We start from the raw sequence: 16667 nt of genomic DNA, 5'->3' as shown, positions 1-16667 counted from the left end.
GCTATAATGTGGCCACTACATCAAAGAATTTTAAGAAAAACGCATCAGCGTAAAGCTTTTGAGAAACGATTGAATTGGATAACCTTGTGTCCTGCATTTGTTTGATCCTTGAAATAACCAAAAAAAATGCCTAAAATTTACGAAAAAAGTGGCCAATTTGTATCTAAACATCTGTGTCAAGCCCATGGGAACGTATTTCAGTAAATTATTATGTTTGATCTCAACTGTTAGTAAATTACAACGGTTTTATATCCAACAAATCTATAGTCGGTTCTTTAGGGCATTAAGCCCAAGTGGCCACATCCAGTACATTCTGAATGGCGCTTAACTCTTCATTTATAATGTTGAATATCATATCTTAATGATTTATGCAAATTTAAATTATTGCCATTGCAAATAAATAAAAACAATTTGGCATGTCCCAAAAATTATCCTTTTTTACCCGACTTGACCCAGTGACCCACCGGAATATCTCGACCACAGGAACATTCCCGAGATCCTTTGACCACTTTTAGGAGCTAGATATGTGGGCCATTATACTGACAAAAAATAATTTAAATCCGTTAAGAATTCGCTGAGCGGTGAGGGTTTTAGTATTTTTGCTTTCACTCAGGCCTATACGGGTTAATCTTTCTAAATTCAACGGATAACTGACATCATGAACGTATTTGATTAATTTATTAAACCTTCAGACTAAGAAAAAAGATCTTTTGTGAGATTTCTTGAGATTCCATCACCTCAATACTCATTTATGTAAATACGTTAAATGAATACAAAACAAGTTAGCATAACAACCTTCGATAAGTTCAACATGAACTTTTTTTTTTTTTTTTAACTAGTTCATTTATTTGAGGCTCAATCGCGTTTAACGCTTTACGGAGCCGAAATCCATTTTTTGTATTATTTACAAATAATTCACTTTTTCATACCAAAATTAGTATGGGATGGAGCCAGGGTACTCGTGGCAACTCGAGGTTAATGGTCACAATTTTTGGAAGGAAGGACATGGTGAGGATTGGGCTTAGGGTTTTCTGCAGCTCATCCGGGAGGTATATAGTGGTAACTCGTGGTAACGTGTAATGGCGTTGGTACCAATTTCTTGCCGGCATTCGTCTGCCGGATGGCCAGGATCCTCAATCCAACATAAAGGGGACAAAACACAGAGAAAAAAAAACTGGAGAAGAGAACACAAGAGAATTAAACTTTTATACCAGACAAGCGAAGGAAATCGTAAATTGCGACCATATAAATGAAATCGCGGGTGCCCAACACATCTCTAACAGGAACATAGGGTTGTCTACCTCGGGCCGCAAGGGTATCCAAAAGTTGCGCTCTGGAGGCGTCCATATCCGGGCATTTCCAAACTACGTGATCGATGTCATCATAACCATAACCACACCTATTACAAATATTGCTCAGCGCGAGGTTAATCCTGTGCAAATGTGCATCTAGCGAGTAATGGTTGGACATAAGTCTTGACATCACGCGAATGAAATCTCGACTTAGATCCAAACCTTTCCACCACGCTCGCAAGGAAACTCTAGGAATTATGGAATGTAACCACCGTCCCAGTTGGCCATTTAGCCAATCGCTTTGCCAACCGTGAAGAAAACTTTGACGTACTAAATGAAACAATTCGTCGTGTGAAATTCTTCTATCATATATCTCACCTTCCTCAGCGCCCACCTTTGCGAGAGAGTCCGCCTTCTCATTGCCATAAATTAAGCAATGTGAGGGGACCCATACAAAGGTAATCTTATATGATCTTTCGACCAGTGCACACATCTGCTCTCTTATTTTTGTAAGAAAGTAAGATGCATGCTTTACAGGTTTCATCGATCGGAGTGCCTCAATAGAACTGAGACTATCCGAGAAGATGAAGAAGTGGTCTGCGGGCATGTTTGAGATCATCCCCAAAGCGAAGTTGATTGCTGCCAGCTCAGCAACGTAAACCGTGCAAGGTTCCTGAAGTTTTCGGAAGGCGGAAGAGTTTTCATTGAAGACACCGAAGCCAGTGGATCCATTGATACGGGACCCGTCTGTGAAATATCTCCTGTAGGAATCGACATTTTGGTACTTTGCGTTAAAAATACGTGGAATAGTTAAACATCGAAGTTGATCTGGAATTCCATGAACAGCTTGTTTCATGGACAGATCGTATTCAACAGAGGAACTGTCATTGGTGAAGCGTACACGTGGAGGGTTATAACATGAAAGACTTATGTCAGATGACATGTAGTAGAGATAAACTCTCATGAATTTTGACTGAGTATTCAGTTTGAGCAATTCTTCGAAGTTTTCAATGACGAGTGTGTTGCTCACTCCACACTTAATAAGTATTCTTAGCGAGAGCTCCCAGAATCGGTTCTGTAGCGGTAAAACCCCTGCCAGTACCTCCAGGCTCGCATTATGTGTTGAGTGCATACACCCTAAGGCGATACGCAAACAACGATATTGAATTCGTTCCAATTTGATCAGGTGGCAGTTTGCTGCTGAGAGAAAACAGAAAGAGCCATACTCTAGAACAGAGAGAATGGTTGTTTTATAGAGTTTTATGAGGTCTTCCGGATGAGCACCCCACCATGTTCCGGTAATTGTTCGAAAGAAATTGATCCTTTGTTGGCATTTTTCCATTAAATACCTAATATGAGTTCGCAAGTGCCTTTAGAATCAAACCAGACCCCAAGGTATTTTGAAGTCAAAGACTGGTCGATGTCTGTTCCCAAAAGCTTAAGCTTTAGTTGGGCTGGATTCCGCTTCCTTGAAAATACAACCAGTTGAGTTTTTTGCGGCGCAAACTCGATCCCTAAATTTCTAGCCCAAGTGGATAGATTATCAAGGGAATTTTGCAATGGTCTTTGCAAGATTTCCGCTCGTGGGCCCTTCATAGAGACCACAGCATCATCTGCAAATTGTCTAAGCGTGCATGGTTCTTCCAAACAGTTGTCAATATCTTTAACATAAAAATTATAAAGCAAGGGACTTAGACATGAGCCTTGAGGAAGGCCCATATAGCTAATTCTGGAAGTTGTCAGTTGGCCGAGAGTGAAGCTCATGTGCTTTTCTGACAACAAATTGTACAAGAAATTATTCAATAGTCCAGGTAGGCCACTATTGTGCAGGTTTTCTGACAATATTTCTATGGAAACTGAATCAAATGCGCCCTTAATATCCAGAAAAACTGAAGCCAGTTGCTCCTTGTCGGCAAAGGCTAATTGAATATCTGATGAAAGCAACGCTAGACAATCGTTTGTTCCTTTACCCTTGCGAAAGCCAAATTGAGTATTGGAAAGCATATTGTTTGATTCGACCCAGTGATCGAGTCGGGATAGGATCATTTTTTCTAACAATTTCCTTAAACATGATAACATAGCGATCGGGCGGTATGAATTGTGATCAGACGCTGGTTTCCCAGGCTTTTGAATAGCAATTACTTTGACTTGTCTCCATTCAGGTGGCACAATGTTGTGCTCCATGAATGAGTTGAACAGGTCAAGCAACCGTCTTTTAGCGATATCGGGGAGATTTTTAAGAAGATTGCACTTAATCATATCGCGTCCCGGAGAGGAGTTGTTTGATGAAAGAAGAGCCATAGAAAATTCCAGCATAGTGAATGGCCTGTCCAAAGAATCGTCTCTTGAAGTTTCCCAGAGAGGCGGATGAGCTGGAACTGAGTCTGGACAGACCTTTTTTGCGAAGTTGAATATCCAACGGTTGGAGTATTCATCATTCTCGTTTGCGGATGAGCGGTTTCGCATGTTGCGAGCCACTCTCCAAAGCGTCGACATTGAAGTTTCTCGTGAGAGGCCATCGATGAAACGCCGCCAATAACTACGCTTCTTCGCTTTGATAAGATTCTTCAGCTTTTTTTCGAGCTTCGAGTACTCTACATAAAGTTCTGAGGTACCATATCTACGAAAAGCTTTGAAAGCATTAGATTTTTCTCGATACAACTGAGTGCATTCATCATCCCAACCAGGTGTGGCTGGTCGTCTTTTGAAGGATGCACTTGGAACTCGTTGTTTTTGGGATTCTAATGCACTTTTATAAATCAATTTTGTTAGGAATCGATACTCATCCAACGGTGGGAGAGAGTTGAATGATTCGATTCCGAAAGTTACCGCTGATGCAAATTTTTGCCAATCGATATTCCTAGTGAGGTCAAAAGGAACCTGAATTGACTGTTCTGACCTTTCACAATTATTTCTGATGGACGTTATTATGGGTAAGTGATCACTACCATGGGGATCATCGATGACCTTCCACATGCAATCGAATGATAGTGAACTCGAACCCAAAGACAGGTCAATGCGGCTTTCTTTGCCGTCGGATGAAATACGTGTCACTTCACCTGTGTTCAAAATGTTCAAATTGAAATCGTCGCATAAATCATAGAAAATAGCCGCTCTACAATCGTCATAAGATTCGCCCCATCCAGTACCATGTGAGTTCATATCACCCAGTATTAAAACTGGGGATGAGAGCATGGAGACTGCATTCCAGAGATGACGGCGGTTTATGGAAACTCTTGGAGGAATATAAACAGAAGCTACGCAAAGATCTTTACCCTTTGCGTTTATTTGGCAAGCAACGATTTCTATGCCTGGATGGGTCGGGATGGGGATTCTGTAGAATGTATGGCACTTTTTGATCCCTAAAAGTACTCCCCCGTAATTATCATCTCGATCCTGGCGTATAATGTTAAAATCGTAGAAGTTAAGATCATCTTCAGAAGAAACAGCCATGTTTCACAAAGTGCAAATATATCACAATCGGAATTGTGAAGCAAAAACTTAAATGTGTCTAGTTTAGGTTTTAGACTATGACAGTTCCACTGTAGCACAGTGATCATATCTTGTACCTCACTCGATGAATTATCCATCGAAAGATATGATCGAAGCAAGGAGGGGCCACGAGATAGTCAATTCCCTGAGATACTCTTCTATTGCGGGGAGAAAAAGGTCGAGTATGCCTCTGAATGAGTCTAAAACTCCGAGGGCATCAGATATGCGATCCACAAGGGCCGTAAAAGTTATCAGTCCTCGCTTGGCCCGGGGGGTTTTCGAGGAAGAGCGAGGGACTTCAGTAGCTTTTTTCTTGCTATCTTGTCTAGAGCTTCTTTTTGAAGTATATTTAATCGGTGGAAGCGGGGGCGGCAAATCTTTGCTACAGCACGGAACGGATGCATCAAAGACCTGTTGCTTCGGCATTTTCAAATTTGCCCCACCTCCTTTGGAATTAGGCAAACTTTTGAGGGAAGATTTCAACACCTTACGGCGCAGTCCCGGAGAAGATGGAGACTTTCTTTTTCCGGGTGCGTGTACCTCCGAAGAATCCCCCCCATCGGTTTCGTCGTCGTATGCTTCGTCGGAAGACAACTCTTGAAAAGAGTTACCAACTGGGATGGCTGATGAAGGCAGGCGGATTTAAAGCTTTCACCATTTCCGCATACGTCTTCTTGGAGCGCTTCACAATGGAGCGACTCTCATTTCGAATGCGCCTTTTGTATGCCGGGCATTTCTGCAAGTCATGCAGATCCTTGCTACAGTAGCAGCATTTTTCAGCTTCCTTTGTGCAAGCATCTTCTAAGTGAGCTTGGTTGCATTTGCCACAACGGGGCTTGTTGTCGCAAAAGCTAGCACTGTGACCAAGTTGCTTACAGTTGGTACGTAACTGGGTAAAAAACACTATCAATGCAAACAAATTTTGGGAGGACGGAACCAGGAAAAGCCACTCGAAACGAGGCTGACGGCGAAAACACTTTCTTATTTCCTTCCATGGAAACTGATTGCAATTGTTTGCAATCCAGTATAGCCACATCAGGAATTGACCGATTATCAAAAACGCCTTTGCCAGTCTTTATGTCTTCGCATGTCAGACTCGCGTCAACGATTTTCCCTTCCACCTCTACCTCTCGTGCAGAAATGTAGACGTAATATTCCACAGTAAAAGCCTCATGCTGAGCAATCTCATTTGCTGCTTTGTAACTAGGTGCAGTTACACGCAGCTTGGATTGTTTTACTTGATGAATAACGGTCCCAGGATATTTACGCGTCAGCTCTCGAGAGATCGAGAGCACATTCAAAATCTTACTTTTGCGCCGGAAATAGACAACCCAAGGCCCTGCCGAAGATGGTTGATAAAACCGCGTTCTAGCAACAAGATCTTTAGGAGGCGTATCGCCTCCATCCGATTCGTCCATGCGGGAAAACTTTCAACCGCAATCAAATAAACAAAACAAAAAAAATGTAAAAAAAAAAACAAAAAAAAATGTGAAAAGATAAAAAAACTTAACTAATTAATGGGCTACTATGTACACACCTCCCCTATACGGGCAGAATAAAAAAAAAACAAGAAAAAAAATTACCCGATCAGTGGACTATTTTGTACCCTACTCCCCTATTCGGTCAAAACAATCGAACCGGGAGAGAGACAGAAAAGAAGCGAAAACAAGCTTGACCTCAACACTGTTTATTCGGAGATGTGATAGCAATTCAATGGATATGGAATAGGTATACAATTTATACTTATCCGTTAACGTTCGATGTACAGCAGGAGAACGTTCACGCACCGTAGGTAGCCTGACCGACTTCTGCTTTGACGTTGCTCTCAGTGCGGGGGAAAAAAATCAATCACTTGGAGCTGGTTGTGATGACTTTTTTTCAATGCGGTGGAACGATACTAGTTACACTAGTTCGCTTCCTTCGCAAAGCGCGATCGCCTAAGCACAAATATTGCACTAAACTAGTCGTACTTGGAAACTATTCGAAATACTGAACCAAAAACCCACGCGGGCGGTGGGGGAAAAAGGTCAAAAAGTACTTTGCAAAAGTGCCGTGCGATGAGACCGGGAATCAGTCGACCGACTCGTACAAGTGCTAAGCAAGGAATGCAACATGAACGTTATGATCAACCCTTTTGTAATGTCCATCATTACGTTTCAGCAATGCAATGATTACAGCAAACTTACTCATCCCCGCAAATCATTTCTTTCTGCAACAGTCCCTATTTCAGTATTTTCCAGGATGGGTAAAAATAGCATTATCATTTCATTGTTGGAAAATTGTTAGAACCTATATGGGATATGGGAATGGTAACATTATTGTGATGGCAGTTGATGTTAAGTTCATCCCAAAGCACATCAAAAAATTGACAAGTTCTGTAAAAAAATGAATTATGTTCTAGAATAAGTAAAATAGGGAGATTCAATAAATGAACAATATTAATAAAAAAAATCGATTTGTTCTAATTTTTATCGTTAGTGTAGACAAACAGTAGAGATGACTAGTTTATAAAACATGTTTGTTGCTGTGTGTTTTCCGATATCGATACTGATTGGCGCATTGGGACTGATTCGACGGAATAGCACAACTAATCGGAATGGAACAGCTATTGACACTGCAAATTAAACGTTGTTACGTTAATCACATTTGCCTCAAGTCCAATTTCGGCTTTCATCTTTTGGTTCGAAATGAATATAGCTTTTCATTGTTGAGTTCTATTAGCCACGAAACGTAGCCATAATTTAATTGAGGGACGTGAAATTATAATACATTTTTTTGAAATGTACCATATGGCCAGAGAATGCCCAAAATGAAGGTCACATAATTGTCACACATATAATTTAAGTGGGCATTATTTGCAGCAAGTAGATTTCAAGTTTAAAATAGCCGGTATCATATGACTAATCATTATATTGCCCATAAGCACACAACAGGGACCTTCCTTAACCGAGTGGTTAGAGCCCGCGGCTACAAAGTAAAGCCATGCTCAAGGTATCTGGCTTCGATTCCCGGTCGCTTCAGGATCTTTTCGTTATGGAAATTTCCTAGACTTCCCTGGGTCTAGAGTATCATCGTACTTGCCACTCGAAATACGAATGCAAAAATAGCAAATTTGGCAAAGAAAACACTCAGTTAATAACTGTGGAAGTTCTCATAAGAACGCTAAACTGAGAAGCAGGCTTTGTACCAGTGAGGACATTTTGCTGAAATTGTTAAATTCGATCATCGGCAGTACCGGGTGATTTCTTTTTTGTGCACATGTTGGGATCTCATTTGTATTGCACTTGCTAAACATCTTTTTGGACTATAGCACGCAAAAACACATATCGAAATGAATTATGCGGAGCAGAATTCACTTCTCATCTGCCGCAATACTCAACGTTAACTGATTTATTCTATAGCTTTGTTTGATACAATGCATATGAATAGAAGTTTCCAACAATTTTTATTACTTAAATTTAAAACCCAACACACATACAGATACATAGGCACGGACAGAAAATCTGTGACCTCTATATTAAATTTGTTCACAAGCATTTATTTTCGGCACAGCTTAGTGCACGGGAAAAGCAAAATTTCGGCTCTGAGAAATCAATGATGATTTCTTCTAGGGTATTAATAATTTCAACAAATATACTTCACACTACGAAAAAACATAATATAACTCAAGCCGTACACACTTAAATTCGGTAATCGAATTGCCGAGCTGAATCTCCCTTATTTACCAAAACTCAGCAAGATTAACCGAGATTTCGTTAAATGTTTATCGAATTTCGGTAACGTTCGCTGAGATCCTTTTACCGTGAGAAAAATAATTACCGGTAAACGGGGTAACTTTGATAGTCGTGGACTCACAACATACTGAACGAGATAACATAATTTTTGTTGATCGGTTAGGCAAAACAATTGTAGAATTAACGAATATTAGTAATGCAGCTTTATATTCAAATATTAAAAAATTATAAGATTTTAGCATTTTTGAAAACTCTACAAACAATCTATTCTATGATTATTATTTGATGAAATTTTAAAGGGTTGGTCGTTTATCCCTGGAAGCCCAGTTATAGTAGAACATGAATTCGTTCTCAAATCTCTTACCATTTTCTGTGGCGTAGTTGGTTAACTCGCCCAGTCTAGCGTATTGGGAGTCGTGGGATCGAAGCCCACCAGAACGATTCTATTATTTTTCACAATCTTACAACTCAATTTGTCCAAATTGACTTTTGTGACTACGACCTTCAGGTATTTCCAAAATAAATAAATTTCACACGAATATGGAACAACGATTTTTGGAGGTTATCAAAATCAATGATTGTTAGACATTGGCTAGTAAATTCGATCATTTATATTTTTTCTCTTCAAAAATGGCTTGTTTTTCGAAAGCATCATCAATCAGAAGTCTGATGGAAAAAATCAATTAATTTTGGAGCAACAATTTTTTTTTTTTTGGTTGAAAGTACGTCCTGACGGAAGTGCTAATATAGTATTAATATGAGAAATAACTTACGCCTTCATAGAGTTACTTATTAATTCCCCACGTCACATTTGAGGCACAATAGAAACACAATTTCTTTATTCTTAAAAGACCTATCAAAGTACATTGACAATCATCAAAATTGGCAAAACTGCTGTTATAAAATCGAACTCACGATTTAGCTCTCGTTTATACAAATATAGTTTCTTTAGTAATCCAAACTAGTTTTGAACACGCTTTTTACTTTTCTCTTTTACTGGGAGTGAAAGGATGGTGTATCAGCAAATTTGGCCATAAATGGGTAAATCACTAAAGTTTCCTAATGTCAGAGAATGGTAGAATATTTTTTTTTTTAAAGCTATACCTCTAGGAGAATTGCAATTGATACAAACATACAATTTGTTCATAAAAATAAGGATTTTTGTTTTGCGAAAAATAATGTTAAACTTTGATAAACAGCTTTTCTTAGGAGTTTTTGGAAAAAAAAAATATTTACCTCTTCAACCAAAAGCATTTTCTAAGATCTTATATTTTCATAGCATTGTAGGATAATAGTTGAACGATACACAGACAACCGATTACGATTTTATCAATAAATAAAAAAGATATAGCATAAACAAAGTGTCCACTTTATAAAATGAACAGTCCTTAGTCCGTTATCTAGTGTAATGCTTCCTTCAAAGGGCAAATGCCCACTGGAGGCATTAACGTGTCGGTGTTCCTAAAAAAAAATAGTGTATACCAATTTATATAGACTTCAAATTGTGTTTGTCGTGCACATCTGAACTTAAAACAATTTTGTAGGCGAATTTTGCTATAAATTCTGTTATTTGAACAATATCCAATCCACGTTTTCTATTAACATTCTACAATCAATATGATACCAAGCAGTTGTTTGATTGCCAATTTTCATGTGTTTGCATACCCTTTATCAAAATTACCTCAAAACTGAATATAGACTTTCGATTATATGAGATATTATAAGTCCATTCAGGCAGTGTTTCGGAAAGTCTAAGCAAGACAGTTCGCTTTCGGGACGCCGAGAAGTTTTGCGGTTCGCGTTGTGTGAGTGCGAAAAGATATTCTTGTTCAGTCGAGTATGGATTACCAACTGGTGAGCTCGTTTCATGCTAATGATAACACATTTTTTCATCAAAAACTTTTTCTCGAGACAAAAATGCACAGCGTTACTCTTATGTAATTTTCAAACAAACTATGTATGGATCGTCACTACAAGTGTTGGCATTATTCCTGCTTCATATTATTTAAAACATATATTTGTCTTTTTTCGCCATTACTAAAAACATCTTTTGAATCTTCTACCATACATTTCTCGAGACAAAAATGCAAAACTAGCTTTTTAAGTATAAGTCGTATTTTTCCTCCATATCCATGAATGGCATCACCGACCCATTCAACATGAATCGTTAAGCAATCTTTCAACAGCAGTCGATAATTGAGACATCAGTACTTGTTTTAAAAATGTAAAATAAACATCTGAAAAAGAGAATGCAGAAATATTCAGATAAAAAAAAACGAAAAACTATCAAATATACCCCGTTTAACGGTACCGAGATTCGGTATTGAAAATAACCGATGTCTCAGCTGTTGGATTCTCCACGAATCAGTTTTCTGACGTCAGTGAATCGTGCTTGGTAATATGTATATGTCCCAGACAACCAGATGTCACATAACAATTTACGTGAAAAGTCGTTTACTTGTGCGTGTTGCGACCGCTTAGAGAGTAGTTCAGTGGAACTGGCGACATTGCCATCTGGAAGTCGGTTACTCGATTGTGCTTTAATTGGTAGGTAGTGTGAAAGAATCGGTTGGAGAGTAAGTGTCTCTGGAAGTGACGATTGTGAAACTATCATGTAAGCTACTAAATTGTAATATGAATGAAAAGAAATGAATTTAAATAAAATATTGCAGCTTTGAAGCTGACGTTACGCATACGCTGCTCTCAATATGTGTTCGATCAAATTAGAGACGACTTCTCCCAACAGTGCGAATTAGATCACACCCGTGAATTTCCCCGCATAGAACGCTATTTTTTGAGTTCATCAGTGCATTTTGTTTCCTTCCGTATAAACGTACAAAGGAAGTCGAGTTAATCCGTAGCAGCTGTCAAATCAACTTTGCTATCATAAAGGTCATAATCACTATCATCGTATAAGGTTACAGATTAATTCGTAATAAAATCTGTACACTCGCATTGTATGTCAATTTTCATAATATAAATTATGTACATATATCGCCTCCACTTTTGTAGGCACACTCTCAAAAAATCATTTGATTTTACGTCTTTTGGATGCACATAAAAGAAGCGAGAAGAATGACGTAAATTTGTGTCGAATTTCAAATACGTTAGTGTCTGATTCGGGAAAGGTAGAGCACAGTTCCATCGTTTTCGTGTTCTGGAACATGTAAAATTACATTTTTTGTGCAATACACCTTTGAGGACACGTTTTTGTGTGGTTCCATCACTTACATCATGTGTCATTCAGTCATAACGAGAATTAAGTCCAAAGTAATTTTCATTATTTTTAAGAGTGCGCATAAAACCTTTTGACGACATCTTATAATACAGAATCTTTGCACATATGAGCATCGCATAACGCAAAAAGTGATTTCGTTATATGTACATTCTGGTTGTCTGGGATATAGGTTTCAGCTTAATTCGGTTTTATAAACGTCTATGCGTTTCTTGCTTTGAAATCGAAATGCAAATTATAGTAATTTCCAACTCAAAGCGTTAATCGCGTTGACGCTACCTTGACATCATCATATGACAAACTCAGATCCATGATATGCTTTCCAGATAAGCTGTGACGAACCCTGTTGATCATCAATTTCGAATTTTCAAGAGGCTCCATCGTTTACTATGTTGATCTCAACAATTTTATATAGAAAAAACGAATATAAATTAAGCTGAGAAGTAGGCTCTGTCACAGTGAGGACGTAATGCCAAAAATAAATATCAATTTCGTTGAATGCTAATGAGCATCAAATTTCAGCGAACTTCTGTAAGTTCAAACAATTTTAAAGTACATTGTTATAGAAAAAAACATAGTAAAGGTGCGTTATAAACTACCGACCCGGTTTAGTCAGCCCCAACTTTTTATTGTCTTCGATTTATCATCGAATATTCATCTAATTTATTACAATCCTGATGAACTAACTCCTAATCAGAGCAGTAATAATTAACTGGTACCAACTCTCTTCAAAATAATGAAAATTACAGTGGTCGTAATTCACGTTATGACTGAATGACACAAGATGGAAGTGATGGAAGTAGACAAAAACGTGTTCTTGAAGATGCATTGAACAAAAAATGTAATTTTACATGTTAAAGAACACGAAAACGATGGCACCGTGATCGAATTTCCCGAATCAGACACTAACGTATTCGAAACTTAACACAAAATTACGTCATTCGGATCGCTTCTTTTATATGCATCCAAAAGACGGAAAGTCACATGATTTTTTGGGAGGGTGAATGATTGATTGATGATTGTACTAAATTTTACCTTGATTACAAATAAATAAAAATCCATGTAAATTTCAGCGTTAAATCATGCACATAAAGGAAATGCCAGATTTGTTGCAAATTTACACTGCATGTCGTGTAAAACTACATCAACATAATGCAAATGTATGCCAATAATTGCGTAATCATTTAGAGTTCTCACTGGATTACGTGATGTATAGCGTGAAGTTACATGATGATAATATAATTTAACACGATATGTAGTGTATATGTATGACAAACCTGGCATGGGTATGATTGAACGATGACATTTTCATTAATTTTTCTTTCTCTGTATGATTTATTATGATAAATGATAAAAATTTAGGAAGCCATGCATAATGATTGTGATTGATGATTAAATTAAAATATGATTAATGATTGGCCATTGAGTTTAGATGATTAATAACAATATTCAGTATGATGAGTGATTATGATTAATGATTTGACTAACCCATACGTGCCTGATGTCAAATTTGATCAAAACTTTCAATTCGAAAATAACACACTTAAATTATTTTACAGGAATTCGTGAATTTCAGAATTACCATCTTCTAAACACAGTTTTTAGTTTCTAATCAGGCATTGCAGGTTTCGCCCTCATTTGATTTCGAAACATGATCAAAGCAAGCGAAGAAAAAGATTCCATCTGTATCGGTCCATGATAGGCAATGTTTAGCAAGTTTTAACAAACTTGCTAAATAACAGCTGCGAACGAGAGCCCCAAAGAGAGAGCGATGATAAAACCCATTTTTCTCATTCGTTGGGGATAGTTATTTTATTTCGCCGGCATGACAAATAATACCCGAACATCTGATAGCAATAGTATTCTTCAGGTTTATATAAAACTCAGCGTTCAGCGTTAACCCCCTATTCAATCATAGCTGTAGCACTAGATGATAAACAAGTTCTCATGATGTGCTGCGGATCATGATTGATACAGAGTTGATTGATTGTGAGAGATACTCTTAACTTTCTCCGAATTTAATTCCTGTTTATAACTGCGAACGCACTCATAGAACACCAAGCTGATAGTACCAATGGCTACATATTGGTAAATGAAAGAAGGGACATGAAAGAAGTAAAAATATTCTCATAATAGGCCTGGTATCGGTTACTTTTCAGTGACTTGGTTACTTTTTTCGACCTAGTCACTAAAAAGTCACTATTTGCAACAAAAATTCACTTTTTTCAAAATGGGCACTATTTTCGTAACCTTATGATAAATCAACGATAATCTGAATGAAGATGAATGATTTTTTTTCGTAGATAATCGTACACTTTTTTTCGATCAACATATCGAAGTTCTTGAAAGGCAGGGATTCTTTGCAAACTTCATGGAAGATTTCAGGTGAATATTGCTCATACTTTTCTGACAGAATATCTGAAATTTCATTGTTAGTTTTAGTTATAGAAATTCTGGTAAAGTTTTGAAATTTAAATGTCAGCATAATTCCTGACAGATCTACTGAGTTAATTTGCATGAAATTTCCAAAGAAATCAACGCAGACAAGCCTGAAGGGATATTTGACCTACTTTTTGAAGGAAGCTCGACAAAAGTCTTTCAATTAAAAAACCTGAAATTTCAAACAAAAAATATTTATCAAATTTGTTAGAAACTTGCTTATTAATTTAACCTATATTAGTTCATCAAGAAACTAGTTCATTTATTTCTATTCCAAATACTCGTTTCTGAAAAGTTTGCTTAAATATACATGAGCGAATGGGCTAATTGTTTCGAATTCAGTTCAAAATAAGTGTTAATTGTTAGTCTTCAGTGATACGATTGTTTTGGATGGTTCGAGTACTAAGTAATATATAGATTATTGTAATACGTATGTATACAATCGTATTGTAATTGGGCGATTTTCAAAACTGTAAGGGCAATAGATGGCTCTTTTTCAGTGGTAGTAAAAACGAAATCCTGAAACAAAGAAAGCACCAGGGAAGATAATCTAAACACAAAAAGTTTTGTATTCACATAACGCTTGATTTCTAATCACTACTTTTTTGATCCAGTTTCCTTATTGCAAGTAATTTACATTTTTCATTATTTTCCATACCTTTTCACAGTTCGCGACTACCATTCTTGCATGCGCTTAAGTTGGAAGTTTGAGAAATTTGAGAATCCAGCGTACCGCGATCAGTGAGTGGAATACAAACATCGGTGTCGTCGCTCGGCGGCCAGTGAGAGAAACTGAATGTTCGAAAGGTTTTTGTCTATACTTTTTGCCGCTGGCGCCAACTGTTAGCGTTTTAGAATGAAATACACAGTCGTTACCCTATTACAATGGCGCAGTTTAACGTATGTTTGTCAGTGGCGCTATAATCACCTGATTTAGTTAAGGTGAAACATCTCGGAACCCAAAGATGGACATCACAATGGCCGACTTGTGCCTCTACTCACGTTTTCAAAGGCACTAAACGGAGAAATAATTGGCAACCGTTTCTGATTTTCTTATTTTAAGCTTTCTGCTTGTGCACAAAGCCAACATAAAAAGTGCACTGTTGTTGGATGCTTACTTCGCGAGATTGATACCTTTGAAATTTCAAGGCAATCTTAGAAGATTGAATCCAAACTGTTTCACCTTAAAGCTTTAAAGCTGCCTTCGAAAAGTTAGGGTTAAATTTTAAATAAATTTTCACTTGGATTTTCTGCTCTTCTATTTTTGATTTCTCAATTCTGCCCAGAACTCCACTAGAACGTTCAGGAATGATCTACAATTTTTGTAAGGATTTCACTTAATAATCTCATTTGCTGTCTGATCGCTATCAGCCCTGTCATAACTGATTTATAAACCATTAAGTACCAAATTGAACTCTTAGGAACTTCAATCTATATATCAAGTAAAAAGTAGTATCTAAAGCAACTTTCAACTTTTGCAAGGTCCACAAAGAACCTTATAGAGAATTCACGTTTCATCAAAAGTTTAAATGCATAAAAAGTCAGTGTTGTTAAATTTGTTGATTTGTTGTTCAATGATTAAATGATGATTGATTTTATCTGTGATTTAAATTATGATTCCTGAATATAACAAGCGATCTTTAGGATTATGATCAATGATAATTGATTAAAACGTAATATTTTATGATTAATCATTTCCGCTCTGCTGTTAATACCAATATACCGTAATTTCGGGTGAAATTGATCACTTTTCACTGTTTTCCATGTCTGTTTTCTATGATGTTGCCAATTCCAAACAACTTAATGCAGGAAAACAAGTACGACGGTGAGCTTCATTGGTTTATTTACTCAAATTTTCATACAGTTGTGATTTTAGTGCTGAAAATCGTTTCTAAAATAAAAAATTAAGGAATTCCATTTCGGGGTGAAATTGATCACCTATTAAAACAATTATTGTTAGTTTTGAAAACAACTTTACATATTTAATTTGAGCCTCCTGAATCCAAATATGCTTGCCAAATTCTAAACAATGCAAAATTTAGGGAAATAATTAACAATTAATTTTCAGCAATACCGCAGAAAACGCCTAAATGTAGGCAATTCCCGAAGGAATTTGATGATATCTATACAAAAACTCAATTATTACAACAAAATGAACAAATTGGTACGAATTTTGATGATAAAATTCGTTTTGGGGATATATTTCAAGCATCCTTACAAATTTTCAGGATGACACCATGTTCAAATCCTTGTTCAAAACTATAAGTTTATGGTTGTCTGCCAATACCACACAGAACACGATGATGGAATTTCCTATTATTTTAATAGAAATAAACATTCCATAACACAAAAAGCTTCACAACATGCAATTTGATAATAGTTAAGACAAACAACGTTCATTTACATAGGTTGCATTGGTTTCTGTGCTCTATTAGAGGGAAATAAAATCGTGTGACACAGTGATCAATTTCACCC

The 16667-nt window shown here is 37.2% G+C and overlaps 1 protein-coding gene across 8 annotated transcripts in view; it reads left to right on the top strand.

The window, feature by feature from the left end:
* Positions 1–16667, top strand: part of LOC5576572 (myosin-IA) — an 84099-nt gene that overhangs the window by 10780 nt on the left and 56652 nt on the right. The window lies entirely within an intron of this gene.

The sequence above is a fragment of the Aedes aegypti genome, chromosome 2 (assembly GCF_002204515.2).
Source record: "Aedes aegypti strain LVP_AGWG chromosome 2, AaegL5.0 Primary Assembly, whole genome shotgun sequence".
Lineage (NCBI taxonomy): Eukaryota > Metazoa > Arthropoda > Insecta > Diptera > Culicidae > Aedes > Aedes aegypti.
Note: the sequence above shows the minus strand (reverse complement) of the source record. Positions and strands in the feature narration are given on the sequence as shown.